Here is a 27,153-nt window from a genome sequence, read left to right on the forward strand (position 1 = left end):
TGCCTAGGTTTGCAGGTAAGAAGTTTATTGATCATTTTAGATCAAAACCCTAATTAGCAAACACGAAACCAACCCCTCACATACTCCCCTCTCTCACGTCACTCTCCTCCTCCCGGCGCCGGTGGTGTCTCGTGGTGGTGGTGGTTCGTGCGGTGGTCGGTTGTCCGAAAAGGTGGTGATCGCGGTTTTCCTCAATCACTCGACCAATCTAGTATTGGTGGATGACTCGTTCGAATCTCGTGGACTAAGTAGAGGAGCAACACTTGGGGCTCTATTCTCTCCCTGATTTGCCTGTCGAATAGCTTCGTGGAATTCACGCTTCAAAGGTATGATTATGTGTCTTGTGTGTTATGCATGTGATCCTTGGATTAGGTACTTTATTGAATATGATTCATATATGTTATTTCCGCTGCGTAGTACCTATAAAATCCTACAATGATCACCCAAATAAACACAATACCCTGAAGTGGAGCGTCAGGCGTCCGGGCAGCCGGCCCAATTGGCATCTGTGTATGAAGTAAGTTTCGTAGGTGCAGAACGGTAAAAATGTAGTCCATGATCAAAAGTGCCTTTGATATATATATGATAATACGCTTAAGAGCGTTAAAATGAGGTTCCCTAGGAGCATGCATGAATAAACAAACCTGCTGAACGACATAAGCAATGTTAGGTCTCGTGAAAGTGAGGTACTGAAGGGCACCTGCAAGGCTCCTGTAGAGAGAGGGATCCTGCATTGGCTGACCATCGTGAGCGCTAAGCTTTGACTTAGTGTCGATGGGTGTAACAACCGGTTTGCAATTGTCCATCTTAGCCCTGTGGATAATTTCCTCTGCATACTTACTCTGACAAAGGATCATGGAGTCCTTTGTGCGGGTGACAGAAATTCCCAAAAAATAACTCAACTTTCCTAAATCATTCATGGAGAATTCGGACTCGAGAAGAGCAATTATATCATTCTTGAGCTGTTCTAAAGAAGCTGTGAGTACAATGTCATCAACATAGAGCAAGAGATATGCAAAATTAGCACCATGTTGCAAAATAAAGAGGGAATTATCACTTTTGTGGCACAAGAAACCAATCTTCCAGAGGAAATTAGCAAACCATTGGTACCAAGCCCGAGGGGCTTGTTTAAGGTGCTTGTTTAAGACCATAAAGAGACTTACAGAGCCGACAAACATGAGTGGGAGCATTAGGATTTACAAATCCCGGTGGTTGATGCATATAAACCGTTTCTTTAAGGTCACCATGAAGAAACGCATTTTTCACATCTAACTGATGAATAGGCCAATCTCTACCCAGTGCGATACTTAAAACTGTACGAATAGTCGCCGGTTTTACCACAGGAATAAATGTCTCATCACAGTCAACTCCAACCTGTTGAGACTTGCCATTGACAACAAGTCGATCTCGCCTTATGTCTCTCCAATAATTCACCATTTTCTTTATATTTGTGTTTAAATAACCACATATAACGAATTATATTCACCCCCTCCGGTCTTGGAACAAGATCCCAAGTATGTTGTTTAGTTAGAGCATTAAATTCCTCATTCATGGCACAATTCCAGTTATGGTCAAGCATTGCTAATTTCGGGCTTTTGGGTAAAGGGGAAATAGCATGAACCGTAATATTGGCTTGATATTTGGGGTTCGGCTTGAAAATACCACTTTGAGCACGAGTGACCATAGTGTGTGTTGGTTGGAAATTGTGTTGGAGAGGAGATTGAATGGAGTGGGTGATGGAAGAGATTCGAATTGGATTGAATTAGGAGTAGGTGGGGTATGAGGTGGGAGAAGTGGGCAGAGGGGTTCGCGGTTGGGCTGCAGTATGTTGGGTTTGGCCGCGGCCCACGTACGGAGTATTCTGTGAAGTGGGGGAGTTGGGAGCAGTGAGTGGCGAATTGGATTGGGGAGTTGGGCTTGTTGGAATGTGAGTGGGCCGTGTGTTTTGGGTAATTTGGTGCAAGAACATGGGGTCAAGATCAGAGGTGGGATTTATTTCCAAGAAGTCATAATCCATTTCTCTAAATTGTTGAAGCTTAGTGAAAGGGAAATGGTCTTCAACAAAAATATACATGTCGAGAAACAATGATTTTATTAGAAGAGAGATCATAACACAAATATCCTCTATGATTTGACGGAAATCCTAAGAAAACACACGGAGTTGATTTAGGGGCAAGCTTATGAGGTGCCGTGGCACTTAAGTTTGGGTAGCATAGACAACCGAAGACACGGAGATGATCATAGGTAGGAGTCCTATGAAAAAGGATGTCGGTTGGAGTTTAATTTTGTATGGTTGCGGAAGAAAGGATATTGAGAATGTAAGCAACCATATGTATCGATAGACCTAAAAGGAAGGAGGGAGGGAGGCATGGAATAGCATAGTACTAGACATGTTATTTATTGTACGAATAATTCCTCCGGCTTTGCCATTTTGAGATGAAGTGTTTGGGCAAGAGAGGCGAAAAACCATGCCATTATTAGCACAAAATTTTCGAAATGGGGAGTTGTCAAACTCACGGCTATTGTCACTTTGAAAGGTTTTGATATCCCGTTCAAATTAAGTTTTAACATATGCTCGGAAATTAACCAAAATATCATAGACTTGTGATTTGTAATTAATAGGAAACAACCATATAAAATGAGAGAAATTATCAAGTAAAACAAGATAGTATTTGTGACCTAATTTGCTAGAAATAAGAGATGTCCAAATATCCATATGAATAATGTCAAAAGGAGCAAAAGTAACGGAAGTAGATGACTTAAAAGGAAGTCGTACATGTTTTCCCAATGGACAAGAATAATAAAATTGAGAATTATTTCTCTTATTACAATGAATTAAATTTTTGTTCCTAAGGAGATCAAAAACTGGTTCGCCAGGGTGTCCAAGTCTATGATGCCAAACAGAAGGAGAAATTGCTGCTAGAGATAGATGACTAGAACCATTCTGAGCGGAAGATGAGAAAGGATAGAGGTCCCCCACACTATTGCACCGAGCTAGAATTGTCCCCGAATGAAGGTCTTTCACAGAAAAACCGAGAAGGTCAAACTCGATAGAAACAGAATTGTCATAAGTGAATTTCTAACAGATATTAAATTTTTAATAATGTTAGGAACATAGAGGACATTCTTAAGGTGGAAAGGTTATTTAGGAGAGGGAGTAGTGGTTGAGCCATAACCATAAACAGGAATACGTTTGCCATCACCAACAAAAATATATTGAGGAATGCTCAAATTAAACAGTTTAGGAAAATTACCCGAGTCCCGAGTCATGTAGGATGTCGCCCTAGTGTCCGTGTACCATCCATTATCGGGAGGTTGAAGGCTCATCGAACTGTAAGCTTGACCTAATTCAGTTGGGGACATAGGTAGACCATAACCGGGGGGAGCCGGTCCGGCATAGTGTGCCTGATTTTACGCCGTCGGTGGACGAGAGCCAAATATGGACAGTTGTTGTCGACGGTAAGAGAACTACGGAGCTGCTAGGCTAGTGGGATATGGATATGGGGGAGAAGCCCACTGACCCTACTGAGGCGCCCAAGACTGCTGGTTTCCCCACAGAGAGGCCTGTTGGGCCATATTGCTATTGGGCCCAGCTTGTTTATTATTGTTGTTGTTGTGATTTCCTCGGCCCTTCCCACGCCCTTTTCCCTTGGAGTTGCTATTGTGACCCTTGCCACGCCCCCTACCATTGCCGGACTGCTGCTGGTCGGACGCCGGCTGTGACGCCGGAGATAAGGACGACGCCGGAGCTGGAGATTGGTGGGCCACGAGAGCATGCTGGCCGGCCTCTGATTGTTTATTTTGATGGTTTCCTCCAAAATGAACATAGACCGTGCCTTATTAAAGCTAGGGGTCGGTTCGGACTGAGAAACGATGGTTGCCACGGTATTATACTCGCCCAATGTGAGACCTGCAGTGAGTTGCATAACCAACTTACGATCGGATACCGGACAATCAACATTAGCAAGTTGATCCGCAAGGAGCTTGAGCTGCTTACAATAATCAGACATATTTGCAACATTTTCAAGCTTTGTTTTTGCAAATTGTTCCTCCAAATACATAGCCCTAGTATGCTTGTTATCATGAAATATCTCCGCAAGCCGGGTCCATAATTCAAGAGCCGTTGCACCTGGTTTCATGATTGTTTGAACTAGGTCTCTGGAAATAGCCCATAGATCTAGATTTGACTATAGAATCTAATCTTTTCCATGTAACATCATCGATCTCCTTCGGACGAGTGACCTTAGCATCAATGTGGTCTAGAACATTCAAGGCACAAGTTAAGTGAAAAAGTTCAACCCATGTTGCGTATTGTGCATCCTCATGATCAAGGGTAACGCAAATATGGTTTTTGATGTTAGGGACGGTGAAGGCTGGATGGTAAACAGGAGGTTGAGGGGGGGGGGGAGGAGGAGGAGGGGGAGGAGGGGTGTCATCACCAGCCATTGAAACGGTGGAAGGAGGTGAGGGACGGAGATTTTGGTTGTGGACGGCGAGGATCGCTTAGGGTTTGAGAAGAGAAAATAGAGAGAAACCCTAAGAGGAATTTGATACCATGTAGAAGTGTGTAATTCTCCTTAGTTTGAGTATTCTCATTAATCAATATATACAGGTGTGTACAACCTAATTATGAGAGGCCCAAGTGCACAAGATATTATTTACAGAATATTAACAAGATAACAAATTATTATCTAACAGTTAAGATGCAATCATTAAAAAAAAATGTCCATCAACCAAACAGAAAAATCAAAATAGAAAAAATTAATAGGATAATGCTTAATTAATTCCAACCATAAACACCTTATTGCCAAAAAACAATTCAATACTAATAGTCCGTCAAACAAGCCAATTAAAACATCCAATGACCAACAACCAATTTTTGCAATATCAAGCAAAAGGTTAAACAAAAGTAAAAGAGAAAAAAATTCTTGGAATTTATGGGGTTACCTTATCAAATCATTATAGTTAATACTATCAAAATGGTTTGACAGTTTGGTTTCGGTTTGGTTTGAAACAAGTCGTTTTGAAATCAGTTTAATTGGCTGATGGGATGGTTTCCGTTCAGTTAAAAATAATATCGGTGCGGTTTGGGTTCAGTTTAATTTTTATCGTTTTACTTTGATTCGGCTTGTAAACGGTTCAGTTATTAAACGGGTCGATGCAAACGGGTTACGGTTTGTAAACGATTTTAGTCGAGTTCAAACAGTTTCGGGTTAGAAACGAGTCGGGTTAACCGTTGTTAAGTTCTTTTTCGGTTCGATTCTATTTTAGTTTGGTTTAGAACTGGTTTGGTTCGTTAACAGGTTCGGTTCTTATACGGTGTAGCATTATTTGGATCGGTTCAATTTCGGGTTTACTAAAATACGATTTGGGTTGGATTATGGTTTTTAATCGGTTCAATTTTTTTTGTTTTAAGAGAAGACAAAGATTATTTTGCTCAATCCATAAAAATCACACATAAAAGTTAGGGAAAACAATAATGTACTCCGTAGTAAACATGTGTGAATAATTAGATTTCATTAAAATTCTTTTAATTTGAATTTAACGTTCCCTTTATAGTAAGCGGTTTGTAAACGGTTCGGTCTATAGGTGGTTCAATTCATAAACGGCTCGTTTTGTTAGTGACTCGGTTTATAAACGGTTTAGTGCAAACGGGTCGCGGTTTATTAACCGTCGGTTCTTTTTAGGTTCGGTTTTATTCAGTTTGGTTTATAACTGGTTCGATTCGTTAAACGGGTTCGATTTTTATACGATTTAACATTATCATTCGAATTGGTTCAGTTTTGAATTTACTAAAATACGGTTTAGGTCGGTTTTTATTTTTAATTTTTTAAAAAGTTAATCGGTTCGATTCTCTTTTAAATCGGTTGGTTCGAGCAGTTAAACGGTTTCAGTTTGAAATTTGACGGTGCGAATCATAGGGCTTGAGCATGGAAGTTTCCTATACCAGTTTAAGGGACTGCAAACGTAAAAAGTCAAGCGGAATTTATTGCCTGGGTTATTGTCCCATGATGCCCTGAGTCCCCTGACTCATTACTCTTTTAGTATGAAGATCATAATGTACCGTTAGTTAATCATTGTCAATGTATTTCTACTCGCATGCTTTAATAGCCAGCATTATTGGTCATTGTCAATCCATTTCACTCTCATGCTTTAATAGCCAGCATTATTGGTGTATATACTTTTGTACTCCGCTTTGTACAACCTCTATTTTTTAAATTTTTTTTTACAAGAAAAAAAGGATTTCATTTATTAATGATAGCCAAACGACACTTACAAACAATTTCTAGAAAAATTACAACTCCAACACAAGTACAAATTATCTTAGAACTAGATACATTGCAGAATCGATCAACCAAATGATCGTCTTAATAAAAAATTTCATCCGAAACAATACAGTTTTTGAGTTAGCACTAATTCGGCTTGAGATCGATGAATAATTGTTTGAGTGAAATTACTCATATGGTCTTCTAAATACTTCCGGAGATTATTTGTATTTTAGAAGCACACTATTTTTGTGAAGCACATTAAAACGGTCTTACTCAGATCAAACTTTAGGAAAATTCTCACTATTCTTTGATTTATGTATGGTCTAAAGAGTACGTATAAATTGATAACTTATTAAAGTAAGCAATTGAAGTATAGCTAGGGTTGCAAATTTAGCATCGATACTTAATTTATGTGGGCAATGAAGATTATTATTATGTGATTCTCATCGGAAATAGACTTGCTACACGAATTGACTAGAGTTTGGAGCACAAAGTGTATGGTGGATTGTAGTGCGACTTGGTGACAAATCTACAGATATTTTAACAAAATTTGGTGAATATATTTACAATTATCACAATTAAGCTCTCATGCATATTCAACAGAAAATGACATTACAATTCATTATTACCATACCGACATCAAATGAGCATGATTGATAATTGCACTCGATTAATCCTTGAAAGTGACAACTTTAATTACTCCGTATTAAAGAAATAATAGGATTACTTTAAAGTGAGAAGAAATTGGGATAGGATCCTCACACTAAGAATGTACAATTGGCAGAGATTCGATCATTTAATCATAAGGTTACAAGATGAAGGCAAAGACATGTAATTTATTTACAAGTACATAGATAGATAAGATGAGAGAAGAAAGGAACATCTAAAGCAAATAAAGAAATAAAGGTTAGATTATAATGAATCATTAGATAGTATGAAATATTACAAACTCAATAATACATGATAATGATACAGTTTTAATAATACAATTTAACTACACATTATAGCTAAAGTAAACACAAGTAATGCTTTAATAATTGAAATATTTTTATTCAACGCTCTCTCAAAAAACGAGGGATACCCAGTCAATTCCCCAAATTGTTTATCTAGGGGTATAATTGTCTTTGCAAGTAGTAGTGGAGGGATATATTCGTCTTTTCATGTACTAGGTGAGGGGTACATACGTAATTTCCTCACCAAACAGTAAAAGCAAAAGGCAAACAGTAATTGAACAGTACTTAATAAATTACCCTGCTTTATTAATATATTTACAAAAATGCCATCAGATGAACAAAAATTCGTTTATATGGTAGATTAACTTGTATTTTCCCTCAAAAAACCTACGTATCATTCTTTGTTGAAAATTAAATGTTACTTTGCCTTAAGAAATCTATAAGTATTACTAATATGATAACCGTAACATCATCACTATCCTCAAACTATACACGTGTCACTCTTTGATTAAAAAATTTCCGCTTAAATAAAAATGATAGAATAAATTTCTTTGATTGAAAAAAAAATGTTACTTTGCCTTAAGAAATCTATAAGTAATACTAATATAATAACCCTGATATCATCACTATCCTCAAAATATACACGTGTCACTCTCTGATTAAAAATTTTCCGCTTAAATAAAAATGATAAAATAATTTTTTTTTTATACATTAACCCTGTTTTAAATTCTATAAGTAGTGTTTAGCCCAGACGATATAAATTAAATAATGAATAAAGATTAAAATTAAAGAACATTTATCATAATACAAACTATAGAATCTAAAGAACATATTCCATTCCAATTAAAAAAATGAATATGGATCCACGAAATGATAAAAGAACAAAATACAGAGTATAAGGTTTTTTTTTACTTTTACCACAAAAAAAAATTACGAATTGTTTTTTACACCAAAAGTTCTAAAACTTTTATTTTATTAAAAATTAATTTTTTACCACCTGTCGTGAAAAACTTAGTAAACCTAACGAAATTTTTAATTTTAAATTCTTCTATTTTCGTGCAAACGAAATGATCTTAGGGGTCCCTATGGATCCAATTTGTGGTCAAAATTGACAAAAAAGGTCAGAAATGCCTCCTTTTTCCTACTGAAAAATACCTTGATTTGTTGATTCTGCCTCAAATTGGTCTCGTAGAACCAAAATGCCCCCTAAACCTATTATAAAGCATGTTTTGCGCATCTAAATCAAAGAATTCTTTTTTATAACCATTAAATTTAACGGTTTTTTTGACGATCGATAGGTAGTTAAAAATAATTTTTAGAATATTTTTTGGTGGTAAAATAAAAGTTTTAGAATATATAATACTCCCTCCATTTTATTTAAAGTTAGAGATGAGATTGCAAGGAGTTTTAGGAGGTTTAATAAAATAAGATGTTAGTGGGAAGATAAAGTTATTATTTTATAGAAAAGTAAAGTGGTATGAGAGAGTGAGAAATGATAAAGTAAGAGAGTGGGGAGTTTAGTGGGTAAAGATATATAATTAAATTGTAAAAGATTTCCAAAAATGGAACTATAGCTTATAAAAAAATTAGACCAAAACAGTAACTCTAGCTTTTTATATAAAAAAAAATAAAAAATAAAAAAAAAATCCCCTATTCTTACAACCTCAATCATTAAGAGATTCTTTGGAACGATAAAATCAACGGGATTACAAAATCAACTCCATATAATAACATTGAATCACTTTAGATATTTAAAATTTAACATGATTTCTCTGTCTATGTAAATTTAATTTCTCTCTCGTAACAAAAAAGAATGAACAATTCATCAAATGTATTTCATTAATATAAAATGTAAATAATAAATCAATTTCATAAATCAAGTTTTATAAAAAACAAACCAATCAATCTTTAATTCAAGGAGCAAATAATTACATTTTTTTTTCTCATTACTTTGTATTATGTGCAATATTCGGATGTACCATAAAAATTTCAACAAGTATTTATGACAAGGAAGTAAGATTAAAATTTTTAGTTTTCCATCACAAGAATATGATTATTAGTTTCTTTTCTTTTTTTTTTTTTTTTTGAAACATGATTATTAGTTTTTTTTTTTTTTTTTTTTTTTTTTTTTTTTTTTTTTTTGGAAAGATGATTATTAGTTTCTTATTTCATCTTTGTACGAGTACAATTTTTCACCCTGTAATTATGAATACGCATCAATAATGGTTCTTAGGGAGAGATAATGATAAAAACTATGTTTAATGTGCTTGTAACATAGATTTAGGGAGTTAAACCATACACAAAACTGCGACTTTAATTAGTGCACCTTGTTGATTGCGTTCACAAGAAACTCTCAATTCATGCCAGAGTTGAGTACTATCCTTTTAATTTTCATGTAAATTATAGTCTTGGTAAAATTTGAAGATCCAATATTGTCATATCTTGAGGGTTGCCGAGGCTTATGAGGCTTAAGTAGGGGTGTCAATCGGGTTTTGGATTCGGTTGTATCGGTTTTCAGTTTTAACGGGTTGGAATTATTATCAGGTTAGTTCGGGTCGGTTTTAAATAATTTCGGTTCGGTTTGGTTTATTTCTATTACAGTTTTCTCTTGGGTTGGATTTTAATCGAGTCAGGTTATAATTGGTTATGGTCATAATCGGTTTAGGTTAAATATGGTCGATTTAAAAACAGGGTTTTGTCAGTTTAAAGCGGATTTTGGGTCAAAATATATCGGGTCCGATCCTAATCGTGTCGGATTGTAATCGATTCAGGTCATAATTGGTTCGAGTTGAACTTAGTTGGTTTGACAACTGATTTTGCCAATTTTTAACGGGTTTCGTTAACGTATATCTTGTAGTATATCCTCTACATTCTTTAATTAATTATTTAGTAGATCATACGAAGTATTAAATTAATCAGTTGTTTAGCTTTATGTCCCTTTTTTATATGATGATTTAGGATCAAATAATAATAACAAATCTAAAGTTAGCATTTGATTCATATTTTTTTTTAATACAATATAGTGTTCCATAAGCCATTACTCCCTCCGTTTTTCAATACTTGCTGTTGGAATATTTGCTTCAAATTGTTAGTGGTTAGTTAACTCCTAATGTTAGTGGAATCATAATAGTAGTGGGTTAGTTTAGTGGGGGTTAATGTTAGCTTGATCAATGATCATGGGATTATGTTCCTTTTTTTAGTTTTATTTTGCACTATATATATGTTGCAATGTAGTACAATTATAAAATGGATTGAATACAACTTTTATTATTCTTTCCCTTCTCTCATCTCTATTTTATTATTTCAACATGATATCAAGAGCTTCAGGTTAGATCCGGGATAAGAAAAAAAAAAAAAAAAAAAAAAAGGGGACGGAAAAGAGATGAAGAAAAAGAAGAAAAAAGAGAGAGAGAGAGATAGAGATTATTAAAAAAAAATATCGAGTAAGGAGACAAGCAACGCAACTTGATCTCATTGTTTGAGAGCAATATTTTTTTTTCGAGTGAAATATTTTTGTGAGTATTTTTTTGTGTGTTTAACCATGGAAGTAATGGTTAGTGTGGTGTGTTGATGGGTTCCCTTTTAGCCCATGAAGGTGTGGAAGTCGTAATCAATGCAAAGATGGTTTCCAAAATAATACCAAAGATGTTTGGTATGATGCAAGGTGACATGGTCAATTGGAGGACAATGTCAAAGAGAGTTAATGGAGATATGTGCTCCATTGAATGTAAGTTGATGATAATGTGCATCAACAAGATCAAATAATTGATGGAAGTGCATCAATAAAAAAAATGTCGAGGATTAGTTGTGCAGAGAGAAGTGCTCCGAGAATATCATGTTGGTGATAATGTGCACCATCAAAATTGTGTGGGTGATGAGATGTGCATCACAAAATGCTGTAAAAGCAAAAGAAAATTTCGTCGAGATCAAGCATGAAAATCGAATAGTCATTGTAATCCAATTTGAAGCAAGGGGGTGTGTTGGAATATTTGCTTCAAATTGTTAGTGGTTAGTTAACTCCTAATGTTAGTGGAATCATAATAGTAGTGGGTTAGTTTAGTGGGGGTTAATGTTAGCATGATCAATGATCATGGGATTATGTTCCTTATTTTTAGTTATATTTTGGACTATATATATGTTGCAATGTAGTACAATTATAAAATGGATTGAATACAAATTTTATTATTCTTTCCCTTCTCTCATCTCTATTTTATTATTTCAACACTTGCTCCATTTCTTCATTCGCAGAGTTTTAGGAGAAATGGGAGAAAGTAATAAATATAGAAGAAGTGGGGTAGTTGAAAAAATAAAAAATTGTAAAAAGCAAAAGTAGTGGAAGAATAGAAGGGGAGAGAATGTTATGTTGGGTCCACCAAGTTTGACAAATAAATCAAATATTGTAAAAACTTTCAAAAAAAAGAAATGGAGCAAGTATTTAAAAACGGCCGGAAGAGGAAATTGGAGCAAGTATTTAAAACGGAGGGAGTACTCGTAAAAGGACGATAATATTTATGTATAAGAGTTTCAATGACATTAAAATTCCAAACATATTCAATATAAATACTTCATAATTCAAATTAAACCCTTTTGTTTTACAATCGAAAAAAAGAAAAAAAACTCCACGGTAATCACAGGTTACGGACTTACGGGTTATAAACGGCTTGGTTATAACCGATTACTGGTTGCAAATGATTCGGTCATAACTTATTACGGGTTATAAATGGTTTGGTCCCAACTTGTTATAGGTTGTAAACGATTTGAGTTTATCGGGTTTTTGTTGGGTTTAAACAATTTCGGTACCATGGGTCGGGTTGCTTTCGGGTTCAAAAGTACTCGGTTCGGGTTGTTCTCGATTTCGGGTTGTATTAGTTCGGCTTGATAATGGGTACGGTTCATTAACGGTTCTCAAACAATCGGATCGGTTCAGTTTCAGGTTATAAAAAATCGAGTCGAGTCGGTTTACGGTTTTAAAATAATAGGTTTTTAGCGATTTGGTTCGTTTTCGGAACAGTTCAAAACGGTTCAAATCCACTAGTTCAGATCAGTTTTTGACAGCTCTATTCTTGAGAGATCCACATCATTTCTAGTCACATCGACTTTTCCATATAAATATTGATAGATAGATACAATAATATTTAATATAAAGAAGAAAACTACAACTACCATTATTACCCTGGACTATCGTTTTCAATTTCGCTTTTATTGGTACGTAATTATTACTTCCTCCGTTATATTAATAATGCAACAATGGACTTTTTGCTCTATTCATCACTCTTGTTTGACCATATAATATGACTTATATGTTAAACAAAATATAGTCATGTGGGATCTTGTTGGATTCGTCCCATAAAATACTTTCACAATATTAACTTTTTATAATTTTTACTCTTACACAATTATAGATATTTAGCATATAAAATGTGCTTTGAGATGCGTAATTTCCTCCTTGTTGCAATATTAATAGAACGGAGGAAGTATTAAAAAATGGATAATACATTTCATTTATTCCAATTAATTAATTTTCTGTAGGGCCTACAATACACCATTATATTATACTCCCTCCATTTTACACTGATGTTCTTTTTTGGAATCTTTTGACTTTTAAAAATAAGAAATAAATTTCTAAATTTCTCACAATTTATAAGAACAAATATTGTCATATGGGGTCTAATTAGTTTTGTCTTGGTGAATATTTTATTCATATCTAACTTTTATAATTTTTGCTAATGTGAAATTAAAGATATTTGCCGTCAAAAGTTACGTACATAGATCGACTTGCATTGATTTACGTGAACGGAAACATCATTGTGGAGCGGGAGGAGAAGAATCTAGACCATTACTCCCTCAAATGCAATACTTTAACTGATAATATCTTTACTTATTAATAAGTAAAAATTATAACAATTGAGTATTAATAAACTATTCATTGAGACGATTCAAACAAATACATACCCACAAGACTATATTTAATCTTATATATAAACCACAAACATTAGTCAATGTGAATTAGATAAATAGTGCAAAAAGTCAAGACATTTCATTTTTTTAAACATGGAGGGAGTATATTCTATTCCTTAATGGAGTATATTCTATTCCTTACTATAAATAACACATACATTTTCTTTTACAATCAACAAACAATCCAAACTCTCATGTAAACCAACATATTCCCATCAACTAATATTCTTAATGGGGAATTACTTGCTAATCCATACACTTTTCCTTTCTTTATTTGTAATCTTTTGCTATTTTTTTCGCAACAAAAATGGGCTCCCAACTAATTGGCCCGTAGTTGGGATGCTTCCTGCACTCCTAATAAATTTCGATAATATTCATGACTTTTTTGTTGAATTTTACAAAAATTCAAACATGACCTTCCATTTTAAAGGCCCTTGGTTTGCCAACATGAACATTCTAGCTACCGTTGATCCTGCCAACCTTAACCACATATATAGCAAGAAATTTGGATCTTTTGTGAAGGGTTCCAAATTCAATGAAAAATTTGATGCCCTTGGCGATGGGATCCTTAATTCGGATTCAGACATATGGAGTTACCATCGAAATGTAGCTCATTCTTTTCTCCATCATCCTCAATTCCTCCACTCTTTGATCAATATAATACAGAAAAAAGTCGAGTATGGGCTCATCCCATTCTTTGACCATGTTTCTAGGCACAATATTGAGATTGACCTACAAGACATGTTTTTAAGGTTCATTTATGATATAATGTGTACGATCATGATGGATCATGATCCACAATCTCTTTCAATTGATTTGCCTGATTTTCCACTCTTAAAAGCTGTGGCTGACCTCGAACACATTATTTTCACTCGTCATATTTTGCCAACATGTATTTGGAAATTCCAAAGGTGGTTGAATATAGGATTAGAGAAAAAGCACAAGCAAGCATGGAAAATCTTTGACGACTTTATTTACAAATGCATAAATAAGAAGAAAGAAGAAAGGAGGAGAGGAACATATAAGCAAAAGGATAATGAAATAGAGGTAAGTACAGTAGATCTATTGACCTTAATTATGGATGCCAAAGAGAACACTATAAAGTCAAAGAGACACAATAATAATGATAAATTTTTAAGGGATACAATTTCGAATTTTTTCGTAGCCGGAGGAGAGACAACAAGTACTGAACTTAACTTTTTTTTTTACCTTCTCTCAAAAAACCCTCAAATTACTCACAAGATTAGAATGGAACTAGATGCGATGATGATACAAGTGAACAATAACTATAATAGGTTTCTAAGCAATTTTAAAGAGCTTAGCGGCCAATTAACATATCTTCATGCTACAATATGTGAAACACTAAGACTCTATCCTGCGTTAGTATACAATCACAAGTCACCAATTGAGCCAGACATCCTTCCTAGTGGTCATCAAGTGAATCCAGGTACGGAAATTTTCTTCAACACACATTCCATGGGAAGGATGAAATCGATATGGGGAGATGATTGCAACGAGTTCAAGCCCGAAAGATGGATAACAGAAGGAGGGACGATTAAACATGAGCCATCGTACAAGTTTGCGGTGTTTGGCGCAGGGCCAAGGGCTTGCATGGGAAAGCAGATGGTTTACACGCAAATGAAGATTGTAGCTGCCTACATCATTCGGCTCTATGAAATAGAGCCTGTAGACGAAGGACAACCTCTTGTCCTCGATATTTCTATAACTCTTCGTATGAAGCATGGATTTAAGGTTAAGATCATTCGTCGTTCTCAAAATTAGTTCAAGTGATGCAAAAATATGTTATGTGTTCAATTTATAATTAATTACTGCGCTCCATTTTTGTTACACAATTGTTATATGTGATATAGCGAACATGTCAAGATTCTATAGATTATACAAGTATATATTATTTTGTGTGAAATTGTGTTCTCAATATATATGATCATCAAATTGTTCAACTCATGCTGCTTTGTTTTTACAACTATTTTGCTACGTATTACATATCATATTAAGCGAATTTATTATTTAGACAGGTAATGATGTGAATTCTCACATAACTTGTTTTTATTTTAAAGCGAGGATAATTTGTCACTCCCTCTATCTAAAAATGTCTAAAGTCTGATCATGTCTAAATTGGTCTAATAACAAATTATCTAGTTTATATGAAAAGAACACGCCCCTTAATTGAAGTAAATAAACAATCAATTTATTTGCACTTATTAATGCAGTCGTGGTAAAATACAAGTAGTACTTTTGCGCCATCAATTCACAAAAAATCACTCATTTTTCGATATTGTTTGATTCATACTCCCTTCGTCCCCTATTGATACTTTGATAGTCCCTTATGGGCAAATTTTAGTCCCAAAATATTCACCCCATTTGCTTTTTCCAACAACATTAATATTAATTTTTTACCAAAATTCCCTCCAATTTGCAACAATACTTGTGCAAATTAATAAATTTTGTTTCCCTTGTACTTTATCACTTTCTCTCTCTACTTTTTTGCATACCCAATGTCAATTTACTTTTTCAATGTAATTTTACTATTCTTGTTTATGTTTATTAATTCTCGTGAAAAATGCCCATAAGGGACTATTCAAAGGAGACGGAGGGAGTAACAATTACACTAACCTCCGTATTCATTTTTCCACTCATTCCGTCCCTTTCTCTTCAACTTCTTTTCGTTATTGTTATGAGTTTCATTAAACATACATTTTGAGTGTAGTAAGTAAACTAATTTAAGTATCCCTACTGTGGGTTTTGATGACCTAGTTTACTTTTTTGAGTTTAGTGTTGTACTGTTGTTTCATGTTTAAAGATTAATGTGACTAATGTGCTTTGGATAACAAAAATGGTAAAATTTTCAATTACAAACATATTGATATACACCCTTATCAGTTGCCAAATAAAGCGATAAGTCACAACAATATGCTAGTATTAAGAATGTACAATAACTTTGCTTATAATTTGTTTGTTTTTATTTGATTCAATGATCACATATTTATTAGATTTAATTTAAATTTCTTTGTAAATTTCATATGACTTCTTATAAATGAATCAATCTTTTTATAGAAAAATATCCTTTACAGTGTATAGTATAATGATATACTTTGTATATACTTCTTATCTTCATTATTCATTGACGTAGAAATCTTAAATAGACTTGGTTCACATAATTTGATTGTGAACGACAAATATTAGGAACATTATGGTCGTTTTATTAATAAAAAAATGTCACGTGGTTAAAATAAATACTATTATATGTTAAAGTAAAAGTCATTGTGTTATCATAAGAGGTTTATTTATTATTTTTTAAAACTAAGATTACTATATTAAAATTAGGGTCAACGTCGTAAATAAGATTCACAATATTAATGGTCGCACAAGTTTTAATAAGGTTATTATATTAAAATTATGGTCACTATGTTTGTAACACAGTCAGTTGCTTGCACATGGAGCTGAGATCCGCAATAATATTATTGTGAATCAAGTCCACACAAATTTACCCATTAATCGACATGTGTTGTCTTTTTATATAGTTCACAAACACTATCAAATTTAATTAACTTTTTGTGATTATATAGTGTTTTTTTTCCTTAGAAAATTGATTTATAAATAGATATAATAGTCAATTGAAATCTTGTTAAAATCACCTTAGAATATCAACTTTTTGTAATTATTATTTATAGATATTAATTTAAATAAGATGCGTGTCAACATTTTGGAAATTTTGTTATTTAATGCCAAAAAAAGAGAAAAAAAAAACCACGACACTACAAAACAAAAACTTTTACGAAGTATTTAATACCATAACGAAGTTTAAAAAAAAAAAGGATTTTACATTACTATATGGATTCCGTCCGAGAATTCATTAAGTGGGGTCCACACTGTCGACCATATGTTGCCACATTATTGGTTTAATAAAAAAAAAGTACAAAAATATTTTAAAACCCTAAAACTAACCTAGCCAATCCATCACCGACACCTCTTCCCCGCCCAACCTGGGTGACCACTGCGTGCTGACTACCCCACCTCCAGCACACCCCATCCCCAGCCTACTTACGGAAAATTATTCAGAGACTATAAAAGTTCTTATGAACTGAATTGGAGAAGATCACATATTATTGTGTTTTTTTTAAGTTTCGATCAATGATGATATATTGTCAAAGTTAATGAAATTTCGCTCCAAAATAGAATATAGAGCAATTCTCATATTTACTCTATTAGTTTTTAAATCTTATTTTCTTTTTTAATTTGACAACAAAACTGCTAAAAAATGTTTTCTCTACTTTCTTTTAAATGCAACACACCTTACACTAGTACAAAATTGGGATTAAGTAACACCCATTGGTAACACTTTAAAAGTTTTATGATTGTTTGATTTTTACGTAACACTTTTGTAACACTGTGGTAATAAGTAACATTTATTGTAACACTTTATAACTATATAACACTTTATTGTAACACTTTGATATTAGTTAGCACTTGATTGTAACACTTAACTTGATATCAATTATATATTTATTTATAATCTTAATAAAAAAATTTGTCATTTTTTTCCTAGTGATTTTTTTTTCCGTTTAAAACCACTACAAGATAAAATAAATAAAAAATAAAAAAATATCTAAAAAAAAAACCCCTTTTTATATCATTTAATTCATTAAACCGACCCTCACAACCTCACTCTCCCAACTTTCTTGCATGCACTTTGAGAAAAAAGACGAAGTTATGTAAAAGGATAAATTAATCAAAATAATTTATACTGTTAAGTCTACTCTAATAATAATTTATACATGTAGTTTTTAAGCCTACTCTAATTTTGGTGTTGAAATTATTTTGATAAAGGGACTAATTTATTTGTCAAAAAAGATAAAGTAACTCATTTACCTATTCTAATAAACTTTTTTATAAATCGTGTCAAAAATATATGTTGTATTTAAAATAAAACACCTTAAGTACGTTAATTTATTTGTAACTTAATGTGTGCCATAATCATGGCCAGCCCCGTTCCTAGAAATTTGTGGACCCTAGGCATAATGTAAGAAAAGGACCCCTTACGTAAACAAATATTTTTACACGCAATAGCTTTTTTTTTTTTTTTTTTTTTTTTTTTTGAGAGAACACGCAATAGCTTTAAACAAAAATAACTTAAATTATTTGAATAATAAGTCTCCATACACAATACTGAAGTAATAACTTTGCATAATATTTCGGTAATTGTATAGATATGAAATGGTGTAATTGAAAAGATTAATATTTTGAAATAGATACTCATAAAATCGGAAGAATAGAAGAAGAAGAAGAAGAGGTTATATTGCATAATTATCTTCACCTAATTGACATCTAAGTAATTTAATATTAATTGCTAACTAAATGCATTTATTATCTTTTTTAAAAGTAGCTTATTTTTTAACGAGTAAAAACTACAGTTTAGATAGTTTAAATTCTACAGCTATGTAAATTGATTTTTTTTTTTTGAATTTTTGGGCCCCTTTCTAGCGTGGGCCCTAGGCGGTCGCACTCGAGGCCTACCCCTCCGGGCCGGCCCTGATCATGGCCACACGTTAGACAAACCAAATCAACATTTGCACATGTTTTCAGCACTTCTCATAAATGATCAATATAGACATTAGACAATACTTGATGAAATCAAAGTTAGATTTTGGCGGGGTCATTATTGGACTAAAATATGCAAAAACTTTAATTTCTCACCTAATATGTCTTTAAATTGCCGCAAAATTTTGAATGCAACTAGATGTATAACTGCTATTTATTTGTGATGCATATAGGATGACTAAGTGACTAACTGGTAAATTTACATAATTTTGTAATTTTTATCATTAAAGTGGTATTTTTAATGTACTATTATTATATATGTAATTTATACTACTTGAGTATAGGTTGTATTAATATTACTATGTATAACCATTATAACTAATAGTGGTACAATATTTGATGACAATTTATATACTTAATTGTACCACTAGAAAAACATTTTCCACCACTCTTTTGTCTTATTCATGCTATTTACTTGCCATGTAAATAGTAGCTATGTGCCAATCCTTAACCCAAAATTCATACATATTGTAGAAAGTTATACTTCCTCATTTCTAAATTAGAGAACACATTTTTATCACGTTTGCCAATGCAAAAATTTAATCGAATATATCTTTAATTATATTATTGTAAAAATACTAAAAATTGGATTTTAATCAAGTACACATTTAAATGATTCTATCCCACATGACTATGTTTATTTACACCTAAAGATCACAAATGTTTGTCAAAACAAAGTTAATGAATAGTGTCAAAAGTCAAAACATAACACCTAATTTAAAATGGAGAAAGTATATTCAAAGATTTTTATTCCTCAAATTTTTTTAGCTATCAAAACAACCAAAATTGTATTGTCCAATGTCCATGAATTTCAACTTCTCCCATTTTTTTTTTTTTTTGGTTAACCAAACAAACACAAATTACTGATCATGTAGCTTATTACCCCGCTATTTTATTATAAATATCCTACTTTTGCCTATAATATTGTAATTAAATTGGATATAGCAAGGACGACGTTTTACTTAAGTTTGTTTTTGACATTGGACTGCCACAATTCAGCATAAACCATTAATAAGACCGATAGAACAATTTGAGTTTTTATTAAAGAATGATTCGAGTTTTTAAAGATAATTTATAAGGATCAACATATATAATTTGATTTAGTGGTAATGTTTTTTTTCATATCAAACAAACTTTTTTTTTTTTTTTTTTTTTTTGAGGGAAATCAAACAAACTTAATACAAGTAATGTTTGTTTAGTAATTTTTATCATCATACTTCCTCCGTTCTTTATTACTTGACCCACTTTGACTTTTACACAATTCACCACCCCTCCTAGACCATCTTTTATTAATAATAGGTAAGGAAAAATTTATACATGTAGGATCTTTTTGGATTCATCTCATTAAGTACTATCATAATATATAACTTTATTTTATAATTTTTAATTATGGAGAATTGAAATTATTGATCGTTAAAGTTTTATATTGGCAATCGTGATAAAAGAAACAGGTCAAGTAAAAAAGAATAAATGAAGTAATTGTTTGTTGATTTTGGATGTCTTGGAAAATTTTTAGGGTAAAAAGCATAATTGAAGAAGATTGATTTTTTTTTGCTTGTTCAATGGTTCGATCGGCGAGATTGTTGCACACGATCTGCTAAAAAGACCCCCTTTTTTTTAACAAATTTGGATTCTAGGCTTCTAGCATTAATGAGTATTTTTCTTAGTATTATGTATAAATTTTTGACAGAAAATTGATTGAAGTATTAATGAGTATAAGTTATGTATAAATTTTTGCAAGTATGAACTACTTGTATTTCGTCGTAATTCTTGTAAATGTTACAAGTTGAATAATTGTATTTTTGTTTATTTGAAATTATTTGTATTAAAAACGAATAAATTATTACTCCGTATTTTTTTTAAAAAAAAAAAGAAGAAAGGGACCATCTTTTTAAGATAGGTGGTCACAATAAACCATCTATTTAAAATAGGTCTTAGTTTTTCAAAAACTAAAAATCTTGGACCATCTATTTTAAATAAGTGGTCTCGGTTTTTGAAAAATTAAAACCGTCTATTTTAAATAAGTGGTCTCAATTTTTAAAACAAGAGACCACTTTTGATGAAAGGGTTTCTTTGGCCAAAGAAACTTCTTAGCTAGAGACCACACCTAGAATGGTCCATTTGGCAATTTGAGACGTTTTCTTTGAGCAATTTTGTAGTAGTGTTTGATCGTAGATTTATATAATTAATTAAATATTCGTAAAAAAATATAAAAAAGTTGATGTTATGAAATTTTATAATGATATGATAATAACTAATATAAACAACATACATCATGATAAAATTTGTTGTGAATTTATCTCTAATAAAAAAAATGTTGAGGCCAAAGTTTAGCCTATTCACTTCACCTTATATTTACTGAACTGAAAGTATTTTTACCGAACTGAATTATTTTTGCTGAAATTATTTTTACTCTAAATTGAAATTAATTTTATTGAACAGATATTAATTTTGCTGAATTGAAATTATTTTTACTGATTTTTCATTACATTTCTTTAACTTCATAATTTTATTGAAGTGAAATTATTTTTACTAAATTGAAATCATTTTTACTGAACTGAACTTATTTTTACTAAAATGAACTTATTTTTACTAAACTGAAATTTTTTTTTTACTTAATATCATTTTTGTAAGGTGAAGTGAATAGAACCTTACTAGTATATGAATATTGAAAAATCATCAAACATCTCAGTTACTGGGATAGAGGGAATCACTATGTATTAAGCTAATTTAACAAACTTAAAACATATATTTTTTTTCCCAAAAAGCAAGACCATACCACTTGAGTTTTCATTTATGTTAAAATACATAGTAATAAATGTTGTAACCTTCCCAAAAAAACACATGTAAGTAAGTGTCCTATATTGATAAAAGATGAGAGAATTAAATACTCTAAAAAACCTAAGGGAGACTAGTCCTCTTATAGCTTTATGCTTATAGGTATCATTTCAAAATCTACATTTATTTCTCAATAGGTTGTAATCTCCTTGAACTTGTGAGACGAACAAACCGTGAAAATCCCTCTAACAGAATTAAAGGGATAAATTTCTACCATTTCACATACAAGTCAATTTTTAAAAGGGAGGGAGTAGCATACACAATTTTTTTTTTCTATATAAAGAACTCTTTCACATTAAATGAAACATACACCCATTTAAACTTCCCACCAAACCTAAGAAAGAACTATAATTTCTTAGCAAACAATGACATACTTGGTTATCTTTACTTTGCTCATTTCCTTGGTTATTTTTTGCTACTTTTTCCGCAACAAAAATGGTGTCCCAACTAATTGGCCTCTTGTTGGGATGTTTCCTGCACTCTTAAAAAACTTTTACAGAGTCAATGACTTTTTCATTGACTTTATTGAGAAATCATCTCAGCTAACGTTTCAATTTAAGGCCTCTTGGTTCAGCAACATGAACTTAATAATTACCGTTGATCCTTCCAATATTCACCATGTATTTAGCAAGAGCTTCGGAAATTACATCAAAGGCCCTAAATTTAACGAAAAATTCGATATCGTTGGAGATGGGATCTTTAACGCGGATTCTAGTTTATGGCAGTACCATCGAAGATTGGCTCATTCTTTCTTCGGTCATCCCAAATTCAGTTTAAATTTTATAACGAAAGTTTGGGAAGAGGTCGATAGTAGACTCATCCCATTGCTCGATAATGTCTCTAAGCGTGGTGTTGAAATCGACTTGCAAGATGTGTTTAAAAGGTTTGCTTATGATAATGTATGTAACATTCTCATGGACTATGACCCTAAATTTCTTTCACTCGATTTGCCACGTATTCCACTCTCCCAAGCCGTGGTTGATATAGAAGACGTAGTTTTTCGGCGCCATGTTATGCCAACATCTATGTGGAAATTTATAAGATGGCTGGGTGTAGGAGAAGAGAAATACCAAAAAGATTGCGGGATTGTTTTCGATTTCGTTAACAAAATCATAGCTATGAAGAGAGAAGAAAAGAAATTCGAAAATCTTAAAGAAGAAAGTGAGGTAATATTTGACAACTTATTGACAATCTATATGAATGATGTAGAAAATCCCACAACTAAAATAAATAGTGATAAATTTTTAAGGGACTCGTTTTTGAATTTTTTTATAGCAGGAGGTGATACAACTAGTGTTGCTTTTTCTTGGTTATTTTATCTTCTTACCAAGAACCCCCTTGTGACTAATAAGATTAGACAGGAATTAAACGATATAATGGTAGAAAAAAATGATGATAATAATGATAATGATTTTTTAAGGAAGTTTACTAAGCACAAAAATGAGCTAGTATATCTTCATGGAGCAATATGTGAAACATTAAGATTATATCCTCCAGTACCATTCAACCACAAGAATTCAGTTGCATCAGACGTACTTCCTAGTGGTCATCAAGTGAAACCGGGTATGCAAGTCGTTTTCGACTTGTATGCCCAAGGAAGGACGAAATCAATTTGGGGAGATGATTGTAACGAGTTTAAGCCCGAGAGATGGATAACGGAACGAGGAACCATTAAGATCGAGCCCTCGAACAAGTTTTTGGCTTTCGGGGCAGGGCCGAGGATTTGCCAAGGAAAGGACATGGCTATAACCCAAATAAAGATTGTAGTAGCTGCCATAATACGAAGGTATGATATAGTAGCTGTCCAAGGACATCAAGTTGTTCCTGATATCTCCATTAACCTTCAAATGAAGCATGGTTTTAAGGTTAAAGTGCGTCATTGTTGAAGATGGACAAAAAATTTGCATGTATTCATATTTTCTATTGTGACTTTGCATATTCTTTTTAAAATAAGAGTTGCCAACCCCAAATTATTTTGGGACTATTAGAGCTTTGTTGTTGTTGTTTGTAATAAATGTGTTACAGAAATAAAATAAATTTTTAAGTGTACGTATTAGTTTTTATCCAATTAAAACATATTCATAGGTACATGTTAACATCATTATGAGTTTTTAGAAGTTATATGAGTGTATAAGAATGAACTTTTAGTTTCAATGTAACTCCGTCCGTTCCTAACACTACAATAACAATAATATCTATTATTCTTATGTACATATTGTTTCTAAGATCTAATTTGTAATGGGGAGGGGAAGGAGGGGAAGGGGTGGAGTCGCCAGTTTTGGGGATGGCGTGGTTAGGCTGGTTTCGATGGTCAAGATGGGTAACAGTGCCGACGGCTAGGGTTGGGCTGCTGGTGATGGAGATTAGAGTTGCTAGTGGTGGTGGTGGGTGGGGCCGGGGTTGGGTTAGGGTATAGAGTTATTTTACTTATTTTATAAAAAATTCTCTTTTTTTTTATTTAACTTTTTTTTTTAAAAAAAACCAATGGATTATTAACACATGTACGTACTGGGTCCCACTAATTGATTCCATATAAAAATCAGCTAAGTTGTGGCAATGTCCAACTTTAGGGTCTTTCTTTTTTTTTTCTTTTTTTTTTTTTTTTTTTTTTTTGTGGTTTAGTTATAATAAAAGTTTTGGATTTTGTGGTATTATAATCAATTTTTTGACAATTTTGTGGTGTTATAAGTTAAAAAATCATAATAAAAAGGTAAAAATGTAAAAAAGAAACACAAATGTTGTTATGTGGCTGGCCGCTGACCACAAGTTGTGGCCAACCATCATGGGGGTTATTGGGTTAGAGTTATAGATGTTAATCGGTCAGTGTCACTGATATGTCTAGTTTATGTAGTATTTTACTTCCGTCCCTTGGTCATTATTAGTAGTGTTTTTGGCTCTTTAGAGCCACTTTTATTACTAATATGTGTTTTCTAGTGTTTTCGTAGTTTTGGTTGAGTTTTGTAGGGAATTGCACCTTTGGAGTACTTTCCCGGGATTTTATGGAGCAACTACGAGCATTGGAGGAGCACGGCCATCTTTCGTAGCCCAAGATCGGTTAGAGTAATCAAACCGGTGAATAAGGGCTCGACTTGTGTGAAGACGAGGCATTTGGACCGAATGATTAAAGCCCCAAAGAGGATATTTGGTTTGGGCCAAGTTACGAGCCTAAACGAGGAGTCCAAGCGGCCCAAGGGTGTCCGCCCGATGGTCCGGCCGGTGGTCCGCCCGGTGGTCCGCCCAATTGTCCGCCCGATGGCGCGCCCGATCGGGCAAAGAAGACTTATATCGCAACAGCCCTTCGCCCGATCAAAAAGGCGCGCCCGGTCGGGCGGTGTGGCGCCCGGTCGGGCGCGTGTCTCTGATAGATCTTTTAAGCATCGTTTAGTTTGTTTTAGTTTAGGATTCTTGCTTATTATAAATATATTTTTGTTAAGCAAGTTTAGGATCCCTTTTACACTTCCTTATTCTTCCTTTACTTTTGTAATTCTTTCTCTTAGATTTTCTCTCTCTACTTAAGCTTATTTTCTCTCTCTACACTATATACTTTGTTCTTTACTCAACTCTTTATTCTGATTACTTTGGTAACGATTTCTTTTCTCTTAATCTCAGTTATTTATTTTATTCCTTCTATCATGTTTTATTTTGTTGCTTTGAATAGTTTAGATTTAATTATGTGTGAGTAGTTCTTTTTCTAGGGTTTATGGGGATCCATAAATAATATGAAGGGGTAATTTATTGTTGTTAATTATCAATGCTATATTAATTTCCTATTGATTGATTTAATGCTCTGTGACTAGATTAGGCCTGATCTTTTATGCATGAGTTTGACAATATTGATTCGAGATTCGAGAGATGAGAATTGATGTTTAGGTCTAGTTTCAATAGGCAGGTTAATCTATAAATGGTTAAGTCGATATTCGAGAGATGAAATTTAATACCGGTAGATTAATTCTGTGATTGTAATACGTAGCGAAAGCCCTTTATTATCTGGTTAATTGATGCATTAATGATTGGTTATTATGTTTTACCCTGGAATATTATTTATTGGTGAACCTATGCCCTAGGTCCTTAATTCATTGATTCCTCTTATTTTATTTTCCCTACTTATATTCTTCGTAGTATAATCTTTAAATCACAACAAATTGTTACTAATAATTTAGATTGCTATTAATTAGTTAGAAATAGAAAGACTAGTTTCCCTGTGGATTCGACCCTACTTCCCTATCTACTTTAGTTAGAGGACTTAGGTAATTACTTTTGATTAGGTGATACGACTTTAGCCTGTCAAAATTTGGCGCCGTTGCCGGGGAAACGGTTATATTTTTTATTTCTAATTGTTTTTGTAGTCTAGATTATTTTCCTTCGTCCCGGAGAACATAAGTTTTTTGGGACAGTTCTCATATCTGTTGTCTAGTTCTTTGTTTATGCCCAGGTGTTCCAGATCAGGCTACATTCCTTTCGATCCTGAGATCGAGCGCTCTTTCCATAGGCAAAAGAATTTATACAAGCAAATACTGGCGAGTTCTGGTGGTGAAATTCCTAGAGACCCTTCATCTGATTCTAGTAATCCAGACACTTCTTCAGAATTAGAATTAGAGATGGGAGAAAATCCACCTAAAAAGCTCAGCGACTATTCTCAGCCATCTTTGGCGCATTTTCCCCACCTTTCTCCTACGCCAGATCTTGAGGGAGTTCAATTCGAGATCAAGCCCCAGTTCATCACGATGATAGAAAAGAAGCAATTTAGTGGAGCTAAGGGTGAAGACCCAAATCTACACATTGCTGACTACTGTCAATATTGTAACACTATAAGGCAAGCTGGGGTCACGCAAGACCAAATAAGGGAGATTCTCTTTCCTTTCTCTTTATGTGGAAAAGCTAAATTGTGGTTTAATGGTTTAAATAGAACTTCACTTGGCATTACTAATTGGGAGACTCTTGTTTTGAATTTTTATAACAAGTATTACCCTGCAGAGAAAACAGCTCTATTGAGAAGCGCAATTCAAAATTTCGCCCAAGAGCCAGATGAGTCACTATATGAAGCTTGGGAGAGATTCAAAGACTTGCAGAGAGAGTGCCCTCATCATAACTTAGCACAGTGGCAGTTGATACAAGCTTTCTACAATGGGATCGGAAATTCTTCTAGAGCAATTTTGGATTCTGCAGCTAATGGGAGGTTTATGAACCTCAATGTTGATGATGCAGGTCAGGTTATTGAAGATATGGCGATCCATAATTCCTAATATGGGAATCCTAGAGGTTTTGCAAATAAGGGAAAACACCACGTCGATTCTGTATCCTTTTTGCAATCTCAATTAACCTTTATTTGTCAGAAATTGGATAACCTTACTACTGCTAATTCTAAAATAACTAATGTTTCTGCAATTGATAATAATGCTAATGATGCTTTCTGTGAAAATTGTGGAATTGTAGGTCATTGGGAACATGAGTGTAGGAGTTCTATGGAGCAGGTCAACGCTTTTCAGTCCATCAAGCAAAATAACCCATACTCCAAC

At 33.2% G+C, this 27,153-nt stretch overlaps 1 non-coding gene and 2 pseudogenes across 1 annotated transcript; 2 read left to right on the forward strand and 1 right to left on the reverse strand.

The window, feature by feature from the left end:
- Positions 1 to 13,370: 13,370 nt before the first annotated feature.
- LOC145602497 (alkane hydroxylase MAH1 pseudogene) lies at positions 13,371 to 15,136 on the forward strand (annotated as a pseudogene).
- Positions 15,137 to 21,806: 6,670 nt separating this feature from the next.
- On the forward strand, positions 21,807 to 23,686 carry LOC145602565 (alkane hydroxylase MAH1 pseudogene; annotated as a pseudogene).
- Positions 23,687 to 26,622: 2,936 nt separating this feature from the next.
- On the reverse strand, positions 26,623 to 26,729 carry LOC145603224 (small nucleolar RNA R71). The gene has a single exon (XR_014104754.1). It is a non-coding gene; the product is annotated as a small nucleolar RNA R71 (small nucleolar RNA).
- Between the last annotated feature and the right edge of the window lie 424 nt (positions 26,730 to 27,153).

Source organism: Chenopodium album, chromosome 21 (genome assembly GCF_948465745.1).
Source record: "Chenopodium album chromosome 21, dcCheAlbu1.1, whole genome shotgun sequence".
NCBI classification, from domain to species: Eukaryota; Viridiplantae; Streptophyta; class Magnoliopsida; order Caryophyllales; family Amaranthaceae; genus Chenopodium; species Chenopodium album.